This window comes from Astyanax mexicanus, chromosome 16, assembly GCF_023375975.1.
Source record: "Astyanax mexicanus isolate ESR-SI-001 chromosome 16, AstMex3_surface, whole genome shotgun sequence".
NCBI lineage: Eukaryota > Metazoa > Chordata > Actinopteri > Characiformes > Acestrorhamphidae > Astyanax > Astyanax mexicanus.
Window position 1 is genome coordinate 11,802,602 of NC_064423.1, and position 22,464 is coordinate 11,825,065.

The 22,464-nt window shown below is 39.2% G+C and overlaps 1 protein-coding gene across 1 annotated transcript in view; it reads left to right on the plus strand.

The window, feature by feature from the left end:
* The window catches only part of efl1 (elongation factor like GTPase 1), a 146,257-nt gene that overhangs the window by 79,718 nt on the left and 44,075 nt on the right, over positions 1–22,464 (plus strand). The gene's annotated exons all lie outside the window — the stretch shown is intronic.

A 22,464-nucleotide genomic window follows, 5' to 3' on the forward strand; every position in this document is an offset into this window, starting at 1 on the left:
ACTTCCCAGATTTCTCATTTTCTGCAAATAAATGCTCTAAATAACAATATTTTTATTTGGAATTTGGGAGACATTTTGTCTGTAGTTTCCCAGTGGAAAGACCTGCGGAATTACAAGGATCCTCTATTTTACATTCAGCTTAAAATACCCTATATTAACTGGAAAATATACACAATTAAGCTTTAAATTTTTAATGATAACAACTCTTAACCTGATATTGGTGGCTGATAATGTGTGTAATAATGCGTATTTTTTTTTTTTGTGGACCGGATTAGTCTTTGTCTGAGTCGCCTATTGGAGACATTAGAGACGTTTGACACGTTTCTGCACTGTGTCTCTATGGGATCCAGAGTAGTCCAGTAGTGTTTAATGACATCGCTTTTGGTTTGTATTTGGTTTGTAAGCGCTGCATCGTTGCTAGCTTACCTGTATGCGGTGGAGTAATACATGGAGAGCTTGGTTACAGTGCGTTACTGGCCAATAATGTCACTCATAAAACGCCTCTCAGCCAATCAAATTGCAGGGTCGAAACTAACTGTGATATAATGAAGAATGATAACTATTAGATTAGATATAAACTAGGTTTGTTTGGGAACTGGAAATGCTGACATTCCTCCTGGAGAGCTCTGGAAACGATAAAGCTCACACACACTTACACAACAGCTACAACAAACACTATGGCATGTTTATTTGTATTTATTCTAATTGTTAGTGTTCTAAAGACCAATAAATACTGAGCGTCCAGATTTAGTTAAATGTTTTAATCAATTTTTTTGTTGTTGTAGATCAGGGTTTCTCAGAATTCTGCTCAGCAGTGTGTGGATGGAGATGTGGATTTATTTTATAGTGTGTGGATAAATCTGTGTGTATGTGTGTGTGTGTGTGTGTGTGAGAGAGAGAGAGAGTATGAGCGCAGGGCTAATGTAATGTAATATTCAGTGTGTTTCTTGGCCAAAGGGCTGCAGTCTGCCTGGGCCCCCTCTGATCTTCTGCCTCCACAATCTGTCAGCTTCAGCTCCAGCAGAGGGACTTTCCACTGCGGGGACTTTCCATGCAGGTCATAGTCGGGGCCCGGCCACCTTATAAAGAGCGCTTTTCCGTGGCTCTGTAGGTCCACAGGGAAGCACCATTCATGCTTAATGCTTTCCTTAAGCTCCTAGACGTGTCCTGAACGTTATTGGAGCTATACGTCTTTCTCTTTAGCTTTTTACTCTTCAGCGTATTTTTTTAACCCGGTAAACTCCCGTCTTTCTACCATTACGTGCTGCTACAGTTTAATCCCTCAATTAAAAACAAGAATATAAAAGAACCATGTCTAAGGACGAGTTCTGCAATGTGAAGAACCTCTTTTAAAGGATTGTGTGGAAGACGATCGAGAGGAAGATGAATAATCACAGCCACCAAATCAAGCTGATTTTGACCACTGCTTTGACTCATTTTTTTTTGCACCAGGAGTAAAGGCATAAAGTTATTCAAAAGCAGTGTGTAAGACTGGTGGAGGAGAACATGCCAAGATGCATGAAAACTGTGATTGTAAACCAGGGCAATTCCACCAAATATTAATTTCTGAACTATTAAATATTTTAATATGATCTACTTTTAGGATTTAAGATGATGTTTTAGGTCGTACTTATTCAGAAATATAAAACAATCTATAGGTTTTACTAACTTTTGAACTCTAAACCAGTAACAAAGGTATCGTCCCGCCTTTAAATCAACAGACTTCTGTTTCATCACACAAAATAAACAGTGCAGTCTGCCTACAGCCTGTATCTATTAATGCCATGCTCCGCTGAGCCACTCTTCTTCTCTTCTTTGTGTCTGAAGCAGCTGGAAAATCGGGTGACCCGCGGGAGATGCGTCACGTTCCTCATATCTCAGCTTTCGGAACATTTTAGTCATCTTTAAGGCGGCACTGTTTCTGCTTTCGGCTGCAGATCACTCAGACGGAGGCTGTTGTCAAACGTGTCGGGTTCAGAGTGGGGTCGAAAGATGCCGTCAACACTGATGAATAAACACACGATCACTCTCTAACTGTTTCACACCAGGGTTAGGACAGTCTGTAGAGCTGAGGATCAAAATCTCATACCAAAAAACATACCAATCGAAATGTCTCAAAAAGTTTGGTGCCTATTTTTTGATACTTTGCAAGATACAAGCATAAATGTGGAGAGCATGCACAGTGAGGAGCTTTCTCTCTCTCTTTCTCACACTGTCTCTTTTTCTCTCTCGTTAATCGTGCTATCTCTCCAGCACCCGCGATATCTCTCCCTCTCTTGCTCTGTCTCTCCCTCTCTCCCTCACTCACTCTGTCTCTCCCTTTCTCGCTTTCTCTCTCCCTCACTCGCACTCTCTCTCCCTTACTCGTGATATCTTTCCCTCTCTCGCTCAGTCTCTCCCTCTCTCTCGCTTGCTCTGTTTCTCCCTCACTCCCTAACTCGCTCCGTCTCTGCCTCTCTCCCTCTCTTTTACTCTGTTTCTGCCTTTCTCGCTCTGTTTCTCTCTCTCTTGCTCTGTTTCTCCCTCTTTAGCTCTGTTTCTCCCTCTGTCTCTCAGTCTCTCCCTCTCTCTTTCTTACTCTCTCTCCCTCACTCGCTCTGTCTCTCCCTCTCGCTCTGTTTCTCCCTCTTTAGCTCTGTTTCTCCCTCTCTCTCTCAGTATCTCCCTCTCTCTCTCTTGCTCTGTTTCTCCCTCACTCGTTCTGTCTCTCCCTCTCTTGCTCTGTTTCTCCCTCTTTAGCTCTGTTTCTCCCTCTCTCTCTCAGTCTCTCCCTCTCTCTGTCTTGCTCTGTCTCTCTCTCTTGCTCTGTTTCTCCCTCACTCCCTAACTCGCTCTGTCTCTGCCTCTCTCCCTCTCTTTTGCTCTTTTGTTTCTGCCTTTCTCGCTCTGTTTCTCTCTCTCTTGCTCTGTTTCTCCCTCTTTAGTTCTGTTTCTCCTTCTGTCTCTCAGTCTCTCCTTCTCTCTTTCTTGCTCTGTCTCTCTCTCTTGCTCTGTCTCTCTCTAATGCTCTGTCTCTCCCTCACTCCCTAACTGGCTCTGTCTCTCCCTCAGTCCCTAACTCGCTCTGTCTCTCTCTCTCTTGCTTTGTCTCTCCCTAACTTGCTCTGTCTCTCCCTCGTTAGCTCTGTTTCTCCCTCTGTCTCTCTGGGTCTCCCTTACTCGCTTACTTGTGCTCTCTCTCCCCCATACTCTCTCTCTCTCTTGCTCTCTCTCCCTCTCTTGCTCACTCGCTCTGTCTCTCCCTCTCTCGCTGTCTCTCCCTCACTCAGCATTATTAATTTTTGTTCTTAATAAAGCTTTCTTCTTCAGTAAATCAAAAGTGTCACTTTTTATTTTTTGTGTAAATCCCTGAAATCCATCAGGGTTTTTATTTGGTTTAATCGATTAGCTTAATCTAATTGATAAAGCGATGTGTTTGGGCCCCCCTGTGGACCCAGTGTGAACTGCAGCAGCGTGCTAACCGGGGACCTTCCTAAAACATCTTAGCTCTGCAGTTCTTAACAGTGAGCAGCTGTCCCTCCGAAAACTGCACGACTTTAACTTTACCATCTCTCTCTCCTTCTCCTGGAAATAATTGCTTCCTGCTTGTTTTTCCTCCGGAGTGTTTCTTATTAGAGCTTGATGGCACTTGACTCCGACAGCTGTTTCAGAACACGGGGTCTTCCTCTCCGCTCTCAAAAACGCTCCTTTGTCTCGGTTCTGCTTTGTTGTTTCTCGCTCGGGGAACGGCTACCTTTTAAAGTGGGGTTCTGGTTGATTTCATCAGCATAAGTATGCGCTTATGATCAGCCTCGTGCGTTGTTTACCGCAGCTGCATTGTTTTAACTGCTGCGAGCCGCTTTGTTTTCCACGCCAAGAGCTCCCTTCTTCTTCTTCTGATGAAGAGAAAGAAAGGAGAAATCCTTAAAGGAAAGCCTTGAGCGGATCTCGGACCTGATTAAGTTTACTTTTAATTTATTTATTAATCTTTTCATTTTTTATTTTTTTTATGATTTTTTTAACCAAAAAATGTATATTTCCTTTGAAAACCAAGGAAAAATGTATTTACACTTGTTAACTAATACAGCGAAAAAATGGGAGATCTATGACAAAATGAAATATGTAGCCTGCTCCTAAACTCCAGCTAACACTGCAGAAGCAGCATTAGCATTACCCGCTAACCGTGCTCGCTATTTCCCCGTTCAGAGGGGAGTATTATCGACCTGTAGCCTGCTCCTAACCCTGGTTAGCAGTGCTGAAGTAGTTTGCCACTGATGCTAATGTTAATGCTAATGCTCCAGCCTTAGTGCTGGAGAAATTCGGCAATCTAAGCTTACTGTAAATAAACGAAAGCGCTTTACTCACCCAAATAAACCGTTTTCAGGTGAGAAATCCGTGTTGATTAACATCCAGCACTCGTTTGATTGAAAAAGTCTTTTTTATTATTATTACAGTTCTATTTATTTAGCTTAACTTTACTTAACTTAGTTTTCTAATCGATTGACACCACTAATATAAACTACAGGTTGCCATGTTTTTAGACTGTAGGAGGAAACCCATGAGGAAAACATGTAAAACTCCACCTAAAGAGGGATTTGAACCCAAGACCCCAGCACTGGGAGGTGAATGTGCAAAGTTTCTCTCATGTTAAAGAAACAGTGTTGGTATTTATATCCTCGCACAGTTCCCTCCATCAGTCATCCATCACTTTTTCTTCGGCTTCTGATCTTCAATAATCTGTTTTCAGCGCCCCGATCGTTCACAGAACGGCTCGGGAAATCACACAACACCAACCTTTACCATTAATAACACGAGGCTAATACCTTAATTTGTTGAACAAGCGCTTTTCTCACTCAGCGCCGCCTCACCGTTTCATCTCGCCCTTATTAACGTGTCGTGAAATTAATTTCTGTCTGCTCTGGAGTGGCGGAGCTGGAAGAAGGCCTGCGCTCTCGGCTACTGTACGTGACGGAACAGGCCGAGAGTACGGCAGTGTGGAATACTTATCCAGGCGAGATGATTATTCCTGTTCTTCTGTTTCTCGATGCCGTGCTGTGTGCCGGCGCCAGCTTTGAAGAAAGTGCAGCAGAACCACAGCTGAGAGCGGCGGCAGCTGCCAGAGGCGCTGAGGAAAAAATGCTCTTTATATAACTCCTGCCTCGGCCAACTGTATTTGTGGTTTTGAGATTTCTCCGGCCCTTGAGTCGTCTTTTTTTCCCCCCTCTTTTTTTCCCTCTCCTCTCTCTCTTTCTCTCTCGCTCTGGGTTGCTGGTGTACTCTTTCATCTGGTTTCTCTCTCTCTCTCTCTCTCTCTCTTTTTCTCTCTGTAACTTTGTAATATATATTTTTTCTCTGCACCTCTCTCTCTTTCACATTACCCCTTTCTTTTCTCCAGATCCTTACCCTGTAGAGCTGGGCGATACTGGTAAAATCAATATGACAATATACGTGCAGAAGCATGGACGATACACAGCGTACAGTATTACAGTTGTCAGGAATACCCAGGCAGGGTGACAAGGAAAGCGGACACAAGTGCAGGTAGGGTGAAATCAATAAATAATAATAATTTAATAAATAAATAACAAGTAACAAAGAAACAAGAAACAAGTATACACTTAAATACGGAACAGGGAGATATATACAAGGAACAAGGGAGTGAACCAAATAAATGAAACTAGATAAACAAATAACCAAAACAAACCAGTAAGACTAGAGAACATAAACTAAGCAAAACAAGAAGTACTAATGATAAACAAACAGGGAGTAAATAAACAAAGAAACAAACGAGGTAAGAACACAAAGAAACTAGAAACTACCAAGAATAACCAAGAAGATAAACAAAACTAAACAGGGCAGGGATATATATTTACAAGGGAAAACAAACAAGAAGCTAATACTAGACAGGGAAAAACTAGGCTAGACAATAATAAATAAACTAAGCAGAAAGAAACTAAACACTAAGCAGGGAACTGGGGAAACGAGGAAGAAACTAGAAAACTAAACAAGAAATAAACACGGAGCAAGAACTAGGGCTATGAAACGCGGAGAACACAGAGAGAGAAAACAACAGGGGAAGGTGCAAAGACCGACGGAGACAAAGTGGCAGAGGAGGGCTATTTATACTAACAGGAAACACTCTAGAATTGGAAACACCTGGGGAAGGGGCGGAGCTACAAATGAGACAAGTGGTGGAAAGGTACTGAGACGGGAGACACAGGGGAGCATAGGTCACGTGGGGAAGACACACAGACACACGAGACGAGACCAGCATGTGACAACAGTAAATATAGAAAATGTACAGTGGTATAAAAAAAAAGTTTGGGCACCCTGATAACTGTCATGATTTTCCTTTATTAATCATTGGTTGTAATTCTTTAAACTTAATTTTTTTTTTCTTATGTTTTTTTAATAAGCTAGCTAACTTTCATATTTCCACCTTAAATAGTGCAGCAAGAGTCAGGAAGAGGCTGCAGCACTTAAGTTGAAATTAAATAATAAAACAAAGTATAAGCCAATAAAATCGAATTTTAGCTCCTCATCACAGATAAATGTAGGAATGGACAATAATTATTACTAATTGCTGCACCACCTGCCCCCTTTCTGAAAACATGCGATGGCCTAAAGCTTAGTTACTAAACTTTAGTGCTGTACTGCTCTGTCTATATCTAGCTGACTAAGTTAAATAAAGCTAAGCTAAGTAAAAAAAAAAAAAAATACGCTGCATGTTAATCTACACAGATTTCATATTTCTCTCCTGAAAACTGTAAATTTGGGTGAATAAAGCACTTCCATTTATTTACAGTAAGCCTAGATTTACAGATTTGGAATGATAGATTTCCACTATGGCTGGGTGCAGCAGCATTAGCATTAGCAGATAAATGCAGCCCAACAGCTGCTAAAACAGCTGGAGAACTAAACTAAAACGCATTTACAGCTCCGGAAAAAAATTTGAAGCCACTTAAAATGATGAGTTTGTTTGATTTTACCAAATTGAAAACCTCTGGAATATAATCAAGAGGAAGATGGATGATCACAAGCCATCAAACCAAACTGAACTGCTTGAATTTGTGCACCAGGAGTGCAGGCATAAAGTTATCCAAAAGCAGTGTGTAAGACTGGTGGAGGAGAACATGCCAAGATGCATGAAAACTGTGATTAAAATCTTTATAAATATGAACTTGTTTTCTTATTCAGACCTCATTATTTGGCAGCTTTTTTGTTATTTCAACCATTTTTCCATTTTCCGCAAATAAATGCTTTAAATGACAATATTTTTATTCGGAATTTGGAAGAAATGTACTCAAACATATACCTATAAATAGCAAAATCAGATTTTTTTTTTCCACAGCTGTATAAGGCTGTACTTTAGTGGAGTGGCTTTGATGCTTCTTACAACCTGAAAGGTAGAATTGATAATTGAATTTTAAGAAAATTTAGAGATTTTATGTGAGCCTTATAATGTAAAAGATAAGCACTATAATACGTGCTATTTTGCAAGAGGAAGGGTTGTTTTTAAAAACAAGGGGTAGGGGTAGAAAATAGAAATGGGATTGGGCCTTACTTTCTCTTTAGATTTGCACAATTAGGACCAAACCCAGGTCCAGACCAGCCCATGGTCTCCATAGGCCCCCAGGCCCGGCCTCAGCTTTCAGGGAGCTGTGTAATGTAACGGAAACAGCCGGCCCAAGGAGATAACCCTTGCCTTTTGACATCTGGCTGTCCTCTCAGAGCTGCTGCAGTTCGTGGTGAGGTTCTTGTTTCTGTACTTGCCAAAAAAAGACCACACAGAGGGGAAGGAAGCACTCGTGTTTGTTTACGGAGGAGAAATCTTGGCTTTTGGATTTGTGCCATTCCTCTATTATCTCCTGCGGTACAGTATAGACGGAAGCTCCAGCGCTGATGCAAAGTGAGGAAGCTGCTTATTACACGCCTGCTTGCTGTAAACGCTGTGCTAAATCTTTATCTGGTGACTTCTCTTTAGAGGTTTTAGAGAAAAATGTTATTTTTAACAGAAGTTAAGAGCCCTTTGTGACATTTGTGGTCTTTGGGCTCTGTGGGGATTCAAGTTGTTATGATTCACCATGTCAACAGTCTATTTTCAAGGCTTGTGTTTGTGTCATTAAAATAGCGTTGAGTTTAGGAATATATAAGGAAATTTCTGGCGTGTTTCTGTCTGGCCGATCAGAAAAATAGGTGCGCCACTGACTGATTAAAACCCTGACAACAGTCAGCACTCAGCCACCCAATCCTTTTTTTTTTTATGTCAACAATAAACAGAATAAAGACTAAAGCAACATTGCTGTTCCCTAAATCGAGCTACTGATTCACCTTTGCAGTGTGTACGCACAGATTAGTTTCTTCTGCTGAGACGCTTAAAAGGGCTGGGCTGTTAAGATATATACATGCCAAAGTCAGAGAGCATCTGCCTCTTAAAGAGAATGAAAACAGGCAAATGTTGATTGGTATTATTTCACGTTACTTTTTTTTTTAAAGCATCCAATCTTTTAAAAAAAGATTTACTGTTTAGAAAGAAGGATGTTGAGTGGTCCAGCAGGCTAAGCGCTGCCACTATGATCAGGAGATCAGGTGATCAGATGATGTCCACAGCACAGGGTGTCTGTGAGCTGATGTATCAGAACCGAGTCGCTTCGCTTTATTCCGTGTGCACTGTGATGCTACTCGGCAATGCTGCATCAGCAGCAGTTTGAAAAAAGGAGGTGACTGACTTCACATGTATCGGAGGAGGCATGTGTTAGTCTTCACCCTCCTGGTGTTGGAGCATCACTAGTGATAGGGGAAGTCCTAATGAGTGGGTTAGGTAATTTTCCGTGTAAATCCGGGAGAAAATGGGAAAAAAGTTCTTCCTGAAGGCTTTTTAGTAAAAACCTAATCACAGGACCACCAAAATGTCCTCACAAACCAACAATTTATGACGTACCACATACACACATAGACAAACACACTTTTTTCATGATTTTGTGAAGAAAAAAATAATTAGTGGTAGCAAATTGTGCACTCTTACATATACATACACACTTGTTTTTTTTTTTAGCTTCTCTAATTAAGAGAGGTACTTAGTTTTGAATAAATTGCAGAACAAGAACAATATATAACCCAAAATATAACCCTAACTTTTAACCTTAGCGACCAAAAGTAAATAATTTTACTCTTTCAGGTTTTCTAATTATTTAAATAGCAAACAAAAAGTACCAATACAAAAAATCTTGTCTTCAAATTTGTGAGAACCACTAAAATGTCCTTACAATGCAGGTGTAAGGACATGTGGGCCTCACAAAGGTAGCAAAACAAGCACTCGCACACACACACAGACACACATGCACAGAGATGTTCAGCAGATCATCCATCCCGTCGTGAACATTTGTATGTATGTGAACGAGTCAAAGTGAACATTTCCCATAATCCTGCAGCAGGAGGGGGCGGGGCATGCCGGGCTGCCGCACGTGCGAGTCGTTAAAGACGTCGTGAACGACAGACGTGACTGAGAAGTGGTGTTTTCATCAGCTCCGAGCAGCATGTGCTCGATATGATTCACGCGTGCGTTCCAGACATCCAGAGATAACGAACTGCCAGATCAGACTCCTCACGCCGTCCACACCTCCGTCTCTCGCCGGGGGACACTTTATCTGGAAAGTGTTTGAGGGGTTTTTGAGGAATTTGAGGACTAGACGGCTGAATTCTGTTCTGATGTACATTTAGAGAGCTTCACGCTGAATACACGAGCCGCGGATGGAGATTAGCATCTATTAGGAAGTGAATTTAAAACTTGACACCTTATTAAAGCATAATTAAGTCAGCATATGCGGCACATTAGCTTCTGTTTCAGCAAAAATATGATAAGAAAAAAAAATATATTAAAAAAAAACGGTGTGTTCTGTTCTTAGCGGTGTCTCCTGACGTGAGTGTGGGAGATGAGTATGTGTTGTTAAGGTGTTAAGGTGTCCTGGAAAAGAAAGCGGCATATTGTTTGTGCTGGAACAAAACTGTATATCTCTAAAATTTGTAATTTACATCTTCCTACAGTAAGGAAGAGGAAGCAATACTGAGTTTATAGAGTACAGTAGTGTATACACTAGGGGGGATACCACATGGGGGGATGTATGTGTTTATATACAGTAGGGCTGCAACTAATGATTATTTTGGTAGTCGACTAATCTGACGATTATTTTTTTGATTAGTCGACTAATCTGACGATTATTTTTCGATTAGTCGACTAATCTGACGATTATTTTTTCGCTTAGCCGACTAATCTGACTTTTTTTTTAGTCGACTAATCTGACTTATTTTTCGATTGGTCGACTAATCTGACGATTATTTTTTAGATTAGTTGCCTAATCTGACGCTTATTTTTTTCGATTAGTCGACTAATCTGACGATTATTTTTCGATTAGTCGACTAATCTGACGATTATTTTTTCGATTAGTCGACTAATCTGACTATTTTTTTTTGGTCGACTAATCTGACTTATTTTTCGATTGGTCGTCTAATCTGGCGATTATTTTTTAGATTAGTCGACTAATCTGACGATTATTTCTGCCATCTTAAAATATTTATTTTCTTGTTTTTTGTATCTATAATACAATAGGTCTCTCTAAGTTGTATATACGTGCTGCACATGAAACTCTTTTGCTATTTATAGGTATATGTTTGAATAAAATGAACATTGTTGTTTTATTCTATAAACTACGGACAACATTTCTCCCAAATTTCAAATAAAAATATTGTCATTTAAAGCATTTATTTATTTGCATGAAATGAGAAATGCCTGAAATAAAAAATAAGATGCAGAGCTTTCAGATCTTAAACAATGCAAAGAAAACAAGTTCATATTCATAAAGTTTTAAGAGTTCAGAATCAATATTTGGTGGAATAACCCTGGTTTTTAATCACAGTTTTTATGCATCTTGGCATCATGTTCTCCTCCACCAGTCTTACACACTGCTTTTGGATAACTTTATGTCTTTATTCCTGGTGCAAAAATTCCAGCAGTTTAGCTTGGTTCGATGGCTTATGATCATCTATCTTTTCTAATTAAATATCATCCAGGTTTTTAGTTAAATATAAAATTATCTGTCAGTGTAAGAGGGTTAAATGATTATGAATCTAGTGTGATTCACAAAGAAAGCAAAGAAAGAACATTAAAGCATTAAAAGAAACAACGTAACTAATTTAGAACTAATTCAATAATAAATCCTGCTTTATCAGCTTCATCTGCTCTGCTTTTGTTCTTTTCCTTTTCCTTCTAGTCTCTCTTTTCCTCCCATATGTGACACAGATTTGAGAGCGCAGTAATGCTGAAAGACTCCACTGTAGTTCTACTGTACGTAAGCAGAATGTTCCTGTCCTGGGGATATTTTTTCAGCGTCAGGCCCTCCCCATCCCTCCTTCCCCCCCTCCACCCCCCTCCGCTCCCCTGTTAAGTCTTTGTTGAGGAATGCCTCGGAGACGCAGTCACCTTTGAGTAATTACCTTCTCATGTTTCGGCTGAACCGGTGAAAGAGCATCTGTGTTTTACAGTCGGGGGAAAGTAGAAGGTGCAGTTTCTGCTGCCTGGGTATTTATATTAGATCATATTGAAAAGTCATTCAGACATCATTCTTGTAGCCTAATTTACCAATGTTTAGGCTGTGGATCATTGTTCTCATTGTTTGTTTTAATCTTTTTGAGATCTGTTCTTAGCTAATATTATTTCTCAAATAACAGGTCTATGCTTCTTCAGTGTTGCAATTTTAATTAACATCATTCTGAACATTCTGATTTAATTCATTTCAACTGCCCGAATGTTTTTAAAAAGCTCAGTTTTAACGCTCTACTTACAAAAAAAAAAATGTCTGGGTTAATTCAGGCTCGGGCTCATAATGGCTCAGGTCGGGTCGGGCTGGATTTTTTTTGGGTCTGATCTAAGCTCTAGGGCAGAAGGGAGAGCCGATTGGCCTCAGCAGGGTTGGAAGTCACCAGGGGGGCGGTACCAAAGTACACAGAAACATTCTCCTCGCCTATAGCACAGTTAAATCTGTGCGGATGCTGCAGAGGTGGAAATGCAATGACTGCAAAATGAAATTTGCTGTACAAATTTTAAGCAAGTCTGGTATGTTTTACAACTTCCAAAGGAACACATTTGTAGGAACGCATGAGTGTGGAATGGGTGGATGGACGGCTATTTAACGTTCCTTGACCCACAGTGTTGTGTGTGTACGGGGAATACGGGAATAGAAGATGTAAGTGATGATTTTGTGAAACTATTATTGTGTGTTTTGTAGTGGTGGGCGATATGGCCCTAAAATAATATCACAATATTTCAGGGTATTTTTTGCGATAACGACACTCTTGGCGATAAGAAAAAACACTGAATGAAAAAAATTATTTCAAGAATACATTACTGCGATAACATGAAAATACAATTTTATTAGTTAGAGCTCAACCCTAACTGGGATATAAAAAAAAGTGCAAGAATTTTATCAGAATTGTAACAGAAGTCAATGATCTAGAATTTAATGATACGTGTAATGCACTCCAAATATCTCCATATATCCAGGATCACAGTAAATAAATGATACTTGACAGATATAATCTGCCTCTAGTAGATATATAATGGGAAATGAGCAAAGTGTGATTTTTTATTTGTCTAAAAAACAGCAAAAAAAAGTAGTAACCTGATCTGATAATAATGGGTGGGTAACATGACACAATATTTAAGGATATAATATTGTTCACAATATTAAAAAATGTTGGCGATATTATTGCGTACGATACAATATGACACACCCCTAGTGCCTTGTGAAGGAGGTAGAGCAAAGGCCCTAATATGACTAACTAGGTACCCCTCTATAGAGTTCATCACTCAACCCAGTACAGTGAGTACCAGAACACAATGGAGCTAACAAACACCACTAACACTGGTCTCAGTGTAATGGTCATAAATGTTTTACTGTAATTCCTTCCGCTAAACCTCAGAATGTTATTGGAGGAGACTGTTAGTGTCTTAATCTTTTGATGTACCAAGTCCTACAGCACTGTTTCAGCTGATTCGTTAACCCATATTTTTTTTAATCAAGCAATTCAAATAGGAAGTCAAGCTGAGTTCATTGTTAGTATACCACAAGGTCTATCACGAGCACATTGTGTATCAGTGTAATCGTCATTTTTCAATTAATATTTCAATATGGCACAGCCTTTTATAGCACCAGGGCTGGTGTTCTTGGTGTTTTCCATCAGCAGTGACTTTACCAGCCTCATGTGCGTTTTGCTGCCAGGCAAACACTCCGAACCAATCCCACCCCCCCAACCAACCTCCCCTCGTTCTTCTGTTCTTCCCGTTTTTCTCTCTTTTTCTCCGCAGTCGAGGCTCCGCTGTGTGGAAATCAGAAGCATGTGTGAGTTGAGGGCAGGACGGATTTATGTCGGAATCATTAAAACGCCATCTGAGCAGCAGGCTTAGTTTTATAAAGAGGAAATTACCCATAGCTGGTGATCCCCAGCCTGTTCCACCAGTACTGATCTAACAAGTGGAGATTAGAGTTACAGTACAGAACACTGGCCCCAGAACAGCTGCTGCAGTGAGTGAGTGAGGAAAATATGGATGGATGGATGGATGAATGTATGGAAGGAAGTAAAAAAAAGGGAAGGATGGATGGATGGAAGGATGAAAGGATGGATGGTTGGATGGATGGGTGGTTATATAAAGAATTTTTAATGGATGCATGAAAGGAAAAGTGAGGGAGGTTTTAATGTATGGGTGGAAGAACGGAAGGAACAGTGGATGGAAGAAATGAAGGCTGGAAGGAAAGAGGAAGAAAAGGATAGATGGATGTGATTTGTGGAAAAATTGGATAGAAGAAAAGAGGGATAATTGATAGATAGATGGATTGATGGATGGATGGATGGATGGGTGGCTATATAGACAAATCATTTAATGGATGAATGGAAGGATGGAAAAAAGAAAAGAGGGGATGGATGGAAGGATAGTTAAATGGATGTACGGGTGTATATATTGATTATTTAATAGATGGATGGATGTGGTTTGTGGAAAGGATGGATGGATGTAAGTGAAGAGACAAAGGGTATGATGGATGAATATAGATGGTGGCTATATAGATAAATCATGGAAGGAAGGAAAGAGGGGAGGGAGAGTTGGATGGATGGAGGGATGGATGTGGATGGGTGTTTATCAACATTATTTAATAGATAGATGGAGGAAAGAAAGGAAGAGTGGATGTATGCCTAGATATATCATTTATTATATGGATGGATGGAAGAAAGGACGGAAGAATGGATGGAAATATAGATGTATTTGTTATATTTATGGATGGAAGAAAGGAAGAAAGGATAGATGTATGGAGGAAATGAAGGAAGGAAAGAGAGGAAAGGATGGATGGATGGGTGTGTATAGATTTTAACGGATGTGTGCTTTGTGTAAAGAATGAATGGAAGGAAAGAGGGATGATGGATAGATGAATGTATGTAATTTGGGGAAAGGACAGGTGGAAGGATGAGTGTGTATATATAGACTATTTAATAGCTTTATAGAACATGTATTGTATGAATGGATGGAAGAAAGAAAAGAAAGGGAGGGACGGTTGAATGGATGGTTGAATGGATGGATGGATGGATGGATGGATGGATGGATGGATGGATGGATGGATATATAAATATATAGATTATTTAATAGATGGATTGAAGAAAGGAAGGAATGGTGGATGGATATATAGATATTTATTATATGGATTGATGGAAGGAAGGATGGATGGAAAGAAAGAAAGAGTGGGGGGAGGTGAGATGGATGGATATATGGATGTACATATAGATTATTTTATAGATAAATGGAGGAAAGAAAGGAAGGGCAGCTGGAAAAAATAAGGATAGAAGAAAAGAGAGGAAAGGATGGATTGATGGGTGTGTTTATATTATATTTATTAGTTTTTATTGGATAGATGGATGGATGAGATTTGTGGAAATGGTGGATGGAAGGAAAGAGGGATGGATGGAACAGGTATTGTATGACTGGATGGAAGAAAGTAATAAAGATAAAGAAAGGAAAGAGGGAGGGATGGATAGATGTATATATAATTTAGGTTTATATTTGTATTATCACTGTAGTAGTATAATTGGATGGATGGAAGGGTGGCTGGATGGGTGGATATGTATATAGATTATTTAATAGACGGAGAGATGGATGGATGGATGGATGATATATAAGAGGCAAATGGCAAAAATAAAGTTTTTTTTTAAATACAATTACATTGGACTGAACGGTAGTGAGTCATGAATAAATAATGATATGTAAATGAATGTTAAACACATGTTTATAATTTTAGATGAGAAAGGTCTGGGAGTTCAGGCTGGGCGGGGCCAAGAGCAGGAAGTCGTCAGCAATTTGGATAAAAATGGCAGGGTGCCCCAGGGCCAGCAGGGGGTAATAAGAAGACAGGAAAGACACACACACACACACACACACACACTCACAAAGGCTCCTGTGTCCTGTCTGGCTGCATCATCTGCCTCGAAACGGGGTGAAGAGTGACTCGGCTGGGTGATACCACGGTCACGAGACGTTTGATTGTGAGGGGATATCTCTGCACTGTGGTCTTAACCTGAATCCCCCCACTGTGCCTGACCGAACCATCTGAATTAATGCTGCACAATACAACTCTGGAAAATTAAATGAAAATTAAAGACCACTTAAAAATGATTTTACCAAATAAAAAAAAAAAACTAAAGAATATAATCAAGAGGAAGATGGATGATCACAATCCATTAAACCAAACTGAACTGCTTAATTTTTTGCACCAGGAGTGTAAAGCATAAAGTTGTCCAAAAGCAGTGTGTAAGACTGGTGGAGGAGAACATGATGCCAAAATGCATTAAACTATGATTAAAAACCAGGGTTATTCCACCAAATATTGCAAATATTGATTTCTGAACTCTTAAAACTTGAACTTATGAATTTGAAAGAAGCTCCGCATCTTTTTTGTTATTTCAGCCATTTCTCATTTTCTGCAAATGCTCTAAAATACAGTATTTTTATTTGGAATTTGGGAGAAATGTTGTCTGTAGTTTATAGAATAAAACAACATGTTCATTTTACTCAAACATATACCTATAAATAGTAAAATCAGAGAAACTGTAGAGCTGTAAATTGCAGTTAATTTTATCAAGAAAGTAGTCCCACCAAAGAAAGTAGTTCCAGCAGCTCAGTGAAATGATAAGGGCAATAGAAACTTGCAGTCATAATATTGCTATGTTTTGGTTCAAATTAATGATATGGTTGTGCTGTAACCTTCTCCTTACATTTAGAGATTCATCTCAGACTGTGATTGGTTTATATCACTGCTTAATTTGTTCTAAGACCTCCTCCTGATTGTGATTGGTTCTAATCTCTGCTTGATTTGTTCTAAGACCTCCACCTGACTGTGATTGGTTCTAATCTCTGCTTAATTTGTTGTAAGACCTCCTCCTGACTGTGATTGGTTCTAATCACTGCTTAATTTGTTCTAAGACCTCCACCTGACTGTGATTGGTTCTAATCTCTGCTTAATTTGTTGTAAGACCTCCTCCTGACTGTGATTGTTTCTAATCACTGCTTGATTTGTTCTAAGACCTCCACCTGACTGTGATTGGTTCTAATCTCTGCTTGATTTGTTCTAAGACCTCCGCCTGACTGTGATTGGTTCTAATCTCTGCTTGATTTGTTCTAAGACCTCCGCCTGACTGTGATTGGTTCTAATCACTGCTTGATTTGTTCTAATACCTCCTCCTGACTGTGATTGGTTCTAATCACTGCTTGATTTGTTCTAATACCTCCTCCTGACTGTGAATGGTTCTAATCACTGCTTGATTTGTTCTAAGACCTCCACCTGACTGTGATTGGTTCTAATCTCTGCTTTATTTGTTCTAAGACCTCCACCTGACTGTGATTGGTTCTAATCTCTGCTTAATTTGTTGTAAGACCTCCATCTGACTGTGATTGGTTCTAATCTCTGCTTGATTTGAATCTCCAAACTTTTAGAAATTCATCACACTGTTGGTTCTAATAATCGCTTTATTTGCTCTAAGACCTTCCCCTGACTGTGATTGGTTCTAATAATGTCCTTGTTTGGGTCTGGTTTGTCCCCTAACTTTGCGATTCACCTCTGACTGTTATGGATTCTAATCGTTGTCTCAGTTGTACTGGGATCTTTCCCTAACGTTTAGAGATTCATCTCAGACTGTGATTGGTTCTAATCTCTGCTTGGTTTGTTCTATGGCCTTCTCCTAACTGTGATTGGTTCTAATCGTTGTCTCAGTTGTACTGGGACCTTCCCCAAACTTTTGGAGATTCAATAATTTCCTTGGTTTGTGTTGGGACCTTCGCCTAACTTTTAGAGATTCACACAGAGATTCACCTCTGATTGTAATTGAATATAATCATCAGTTGTACTGATGTTTAGAGATTCATCTTAGACTGTGATTGGTTCTAATCTCTGCTTGGTTTATTCTGTGGCCACCTCCTAAATGTGATTGGTTCTTATCGTTGTCTTAGTTTTACTGGGACCTTCCCCTAACCAGTAAAGATTCATCACAGACTGTTGGTTCTAATCATCTGCACATTTGTTCAAATATCTCCCCCTGGCTGTGATTGGTTCTAATAATTTCAAAAAATGGTTTGTGTTGAGACCTTCACCTAACTTTCAGAGATTCATCTTAGACGGTGATTGGTTCTTATCTTGGCTTGGTGTGTTCTGTGGCCTCCTCCTGAGTGTGATTGGTTCTAATCTCTGATTGGTTTGTTCTAAGACCTTCTCCTAACTGTGATTGGTTCTAATCATTGCCTCAGTTGTACTGGGGACTTCACCTGACTTTTAGATATTAATCTCAGACTGTCATTTTGTTTAATCACTTTTTGAGAGCTCTTCAGAATGTGATTGGTTCTTAATGCTGCTTCCTTTTGTTTTGAGAACTCACCCTTAATGTGATTGGCTCTAAATTGATTTGATTCCCTTAATTTGAGAGCTCTGCTTGTCAGTGATTAGTCCTGATCCAACAAACATAATATATATATATATATATATATATATATATATATATATATATATATATATATATATATATATTAACCAAAATAATGGTTGTCAGTTTCAAGCCTCATCCAATCAGAGGTTCACCAGTGTAGTTTTGATATATTGTATGTTGGAACTGTTGATCAGTTCATTGTGAAAGATTAAACCTTTTTTGTTGTCCAATTAAAAGCTGAATAAACAGTGGAGATCCATGGTTTGAATGTGGAACTTTACATTGAGGCATTTCACAGCTGGTTAAAATGAATCAGTGTAATCGCAGTGTTCGCTATCATGCGATATCATGCCTGAACTGGTCTGTGGTTCAGATTAGTTAGTTTTAGTGTGAATGCGTTATTGTTTTCCATTGTCTGAACATAATGATACCTTTCTGTCTGTGGATTATGATAAGTAACCCTGAGGCTCACTCTAAAGCGCTGCAGATTAAAAGCTTTATCAGCCTGTTTGCTCTTCAGATGAATCAGATCTGGAACAGTGGTCTTTATGATGACTGCTGTTGGACGGGATGAAGAGATGACTTCATCTGAGATACTTTTCCTTCTTGAAACAGAGGGGACTTCCTTTTCCCAGGCTCGATGAGCTTTTTGGCATCACTTTGACATCCTGCAAATAGAAAAAAAAAAGGAATATAAACACTTGCTAAGCAGTTTTACATTTAAACACGTGCTGAAACGTTCACACAGACGTGCAGATTATACTGTGCATCTTGCTATCCTTTACTAGATGTATTAATATGGCGGAAAATGTATTTATATATATATATATATATATATATATATATATATATATATATATATATATATATATATATATATATATATATTTCAACATTCTGTCTTAAAGCAGGTTCGCTATACATGCTGGAAGCCAGAATCTTCTCCCTATGTTTACTTTCTCGCTCCTACAGCTCTGACCAATCAGAGCTGCCGCTAATGTAGACATCACCCTTTGGAGTGATGAGCAGAAAGAAAGAGCCCCATCTACCCACCCAGAGAGAGCAAGACTAATTGTGCTCTCTCGGGGCTCCGGCAGCTGATGGCAAGCTGCATGACCGGGATTCGAACCAGGGGTCTCCTGATCATAGTAGCAGCGCCTTAGTCCGTGGGTCCACTCTGCGCCCCTTATTTTATTTTTTTTTAGCAGTGTAAATAACTTTGGAGTTTAACGTTAAACTTTTTTTTTTATATAACAATTAAATATTTTCTTTTTTGTTTGTTGTATGATTCATACTTGCATGGCTTTTTTTTATTATATACATCCATTTTTTTCAAATAGGATTTTTTTTTTTACCAAATAAAAAATAAACCACCAACAATTATTTATTTATTATTTTAAAAATAATACAAATTAATACATTAATTTGTGATTTATTAATTATGTGTATTACATACCTTACATACCTTACATTTTGTTCAACATCACTAGGATCATTTTTCTTTAAATATTATTAGATTATTATTAGATTATCATTATTTTATTGTTATTTTATTGTATATATATATATATATATATATATATATATATATATATATATATATATATATATATATATATATGTTGGAGTCAGCTTCCCCAGCACCATGGACATCTACACCTCCAGATGCAGGAAGAGGGCCACCTGCATCAGGAAGGATCCCACCCACCCAACACATGCACTTTTTGTCCCGCTTCCCTCAGGACGGAGGCTGCGGAGCATCAAGTGCAAAACAACCAGACTGAGAAACAGCTTCATTCCGGAAGCTGTAAGACTCTTAAACTCCACTTAACAACACACTGCACTGACACACAAGGACAATTACCGTATTTTTCGGACTATAAGGCGCACCGTATTATAAGGCGCACGATGAGTGAACGGTCTATTTTTAGTGTTAGTCCATACACAAGGCGCACTGGATTATAAGGCGCACTAAATGAAACTTTATTTATATCAGTAACAATAACTCTGAGCAATAAATCCTTCACAATATCTGTGAAAAATAACAACATCTCTGAGCAATAAATCAACAAGCACAGCAAGTACGTATTACTCCGCGACGCTCCTGACAACGGTAGCCGCAACGCTCCGACAGACCATAATATTATGTTGAAGCACAGCAAGTACGTATTACTCCGCGACACTCCTGACAACGGTAGCCGCAATGCTCCGACAGACCATAATATTATGTTGAAGCACAGCAAGTACGTATTACTCCGCGACACTCCTGACAACGGTAGCCGCAACGCTCCGACAGACCATAATATTATGTTGAAGCACAGCAAGTACCGCATTACTCCGCGAGGCTTCTGACTATAATAGCGTGTTGTGCCGAATTCGGTGAATAAAACGGTTTTAAAACAGAGATAAAGATTGGATAAGTTTCATTTCTGGATGAAGTGATTTCCAGCGCTGTTTGGATATAACTGTGGATTACAGGAGACTGGATTGATGGATTCTCTTTAGTCTGGACGCGTTTTGAAGGTAGGACCTGTGGCTGAGCGCGGGTGTGTGTTCGGGGGGTGGCGGCAGTGACCGGAGGTTACCCCAGGACAAAAGGAGAGCCTTTTATTACTCGAAACATGCGCTCTGACGCAGCTCTAATTCATGAAACATACATCCTACAGTAAAAGCACAGTTCTGGAATCCGGAGAGCCAGACGGTTCGAATGGTGTATGACATGACCGCATTCGATGAAATATGGACGAACGATAAACGCAAATATGAAATATGAATTATTAAAATCATAACCAAGGCATATTTCGCCCTAAATGTTTATTTTCTGAAAGGATATTCCGCTAAATAGGCTAAATAGCTCAAAAGCAGAGATTCTAAGCTTTAACATGGTATATTGGATGTCTATATTGAACCTGTAACTGTTCATAACTATTCAGAAACACAGCCAGTTATGAAATATTAAATATTTCTGGCCCGCCGGTGGGCCAGCGCATGTTAAGAGGTTAACTTTACTTAGAAGTGGGCGCTAAAAAGAAACAGTTTGTGCTATTACCCCAGAACGGGTGGAAAGGAAAGTTTACCGGCACCTTGTTCTGGCCACGGAGCTACAGTGGAAACTAGCTACCCTGAGCCACAGCCGAGAGGCAGTACGGCAGTCAAAGGTAACCGCGCGCTAGCCCAAGAGGGGGATCTTTTTCTGGCGTGGGTGAGGAATTCTGCACAACAGAGCGCCGTGTACCACATAAAATCGAGGTCAGTAAACACAAGCAAAATCCATACACAAGGCGCACTGCATTATAAGGCGCAATGACGATTTTTGGGAAAAAATAAGTATTTTAAGTGCGCCTTATAGCCCGAAAAATACGGTACTGTACAAACACGGTCACTTTACCCGCACTGAGACACTTTATTTTTTACTGCTCTAATTCATTTCATGCTGCTATAGCAAATTTGCACTCTGGACTTGTTGCTGCAACCTGTCTACTCTTTCTATTTATTTCATTTTGGGGTATTTATCTTTAACTATTTTGTATATTCTATTTTTATTGTATTCCTTTATTGTACTTTTATCTATATATCTATTAATAACAGCTCTTGGGTGTAAACTGGATCGTGAGATCACAATTTCGTTCCACCTCATGTACCACATAAGATGCGAATGACAATAAAATCTCCTTGAATCCTTGAATCCTTGAATATATATATATATATATATAGTATTTTATTTTATTTTCCCAAAATAATATTCAGACCCTAAATCTGCAATTTTTTTTCAAATATATATATATATTTATATATATATATATATATATATATATATATATATATATATATATATATATATATATATATATATATATATATTTTTTATATACATTCTTTCAAAATAATGAACAAACCACCCAGATCATTTATTTTCTAAATACTGCTCTGTTTCTGAATCAATTTCTCTGATCTCTTTTTTTACAGACCTGTATATATTTTTAGCTGATTTAAAATAAATATTAATATTACTATAAAATGTGTAGTAAATCCTGTAAAATACTGATCAAGCCTCATCATTTCACTACTGTTACTGTATTTATTACAGTAATTATTACAAGATATCTCTCCATATGTTTTTTATTTTCTTTTTCATTATTTAAATGTCCTTTCTTTCTCAACGTATGGATGGATGATGTCATGGCTGCTGAGTAAAGATACGGATCTCCCGGGAGAAAGCGTTGTTTAATGCTAGCCAGCTTTACAGACAACACTGTGCACTCGGAGTTAGCTTACAGCGCCCACGCAGGTTAAAACAGCGCCGCAATTAGCGCTAAGCCTTTTTTATTAGCGACTTTACTGCCTCCAGGTGCTGCCGCCGCAGCCGCCGGCGGGTGAATAGGATTGGGTTGCGGCTGGAGCTGAAACGGCCCTTTAATAAAGCCAGCCAGCGACAAAGGTCTGTGACTCACAGCCCAGTTACAGACTGAACAAGCTGAC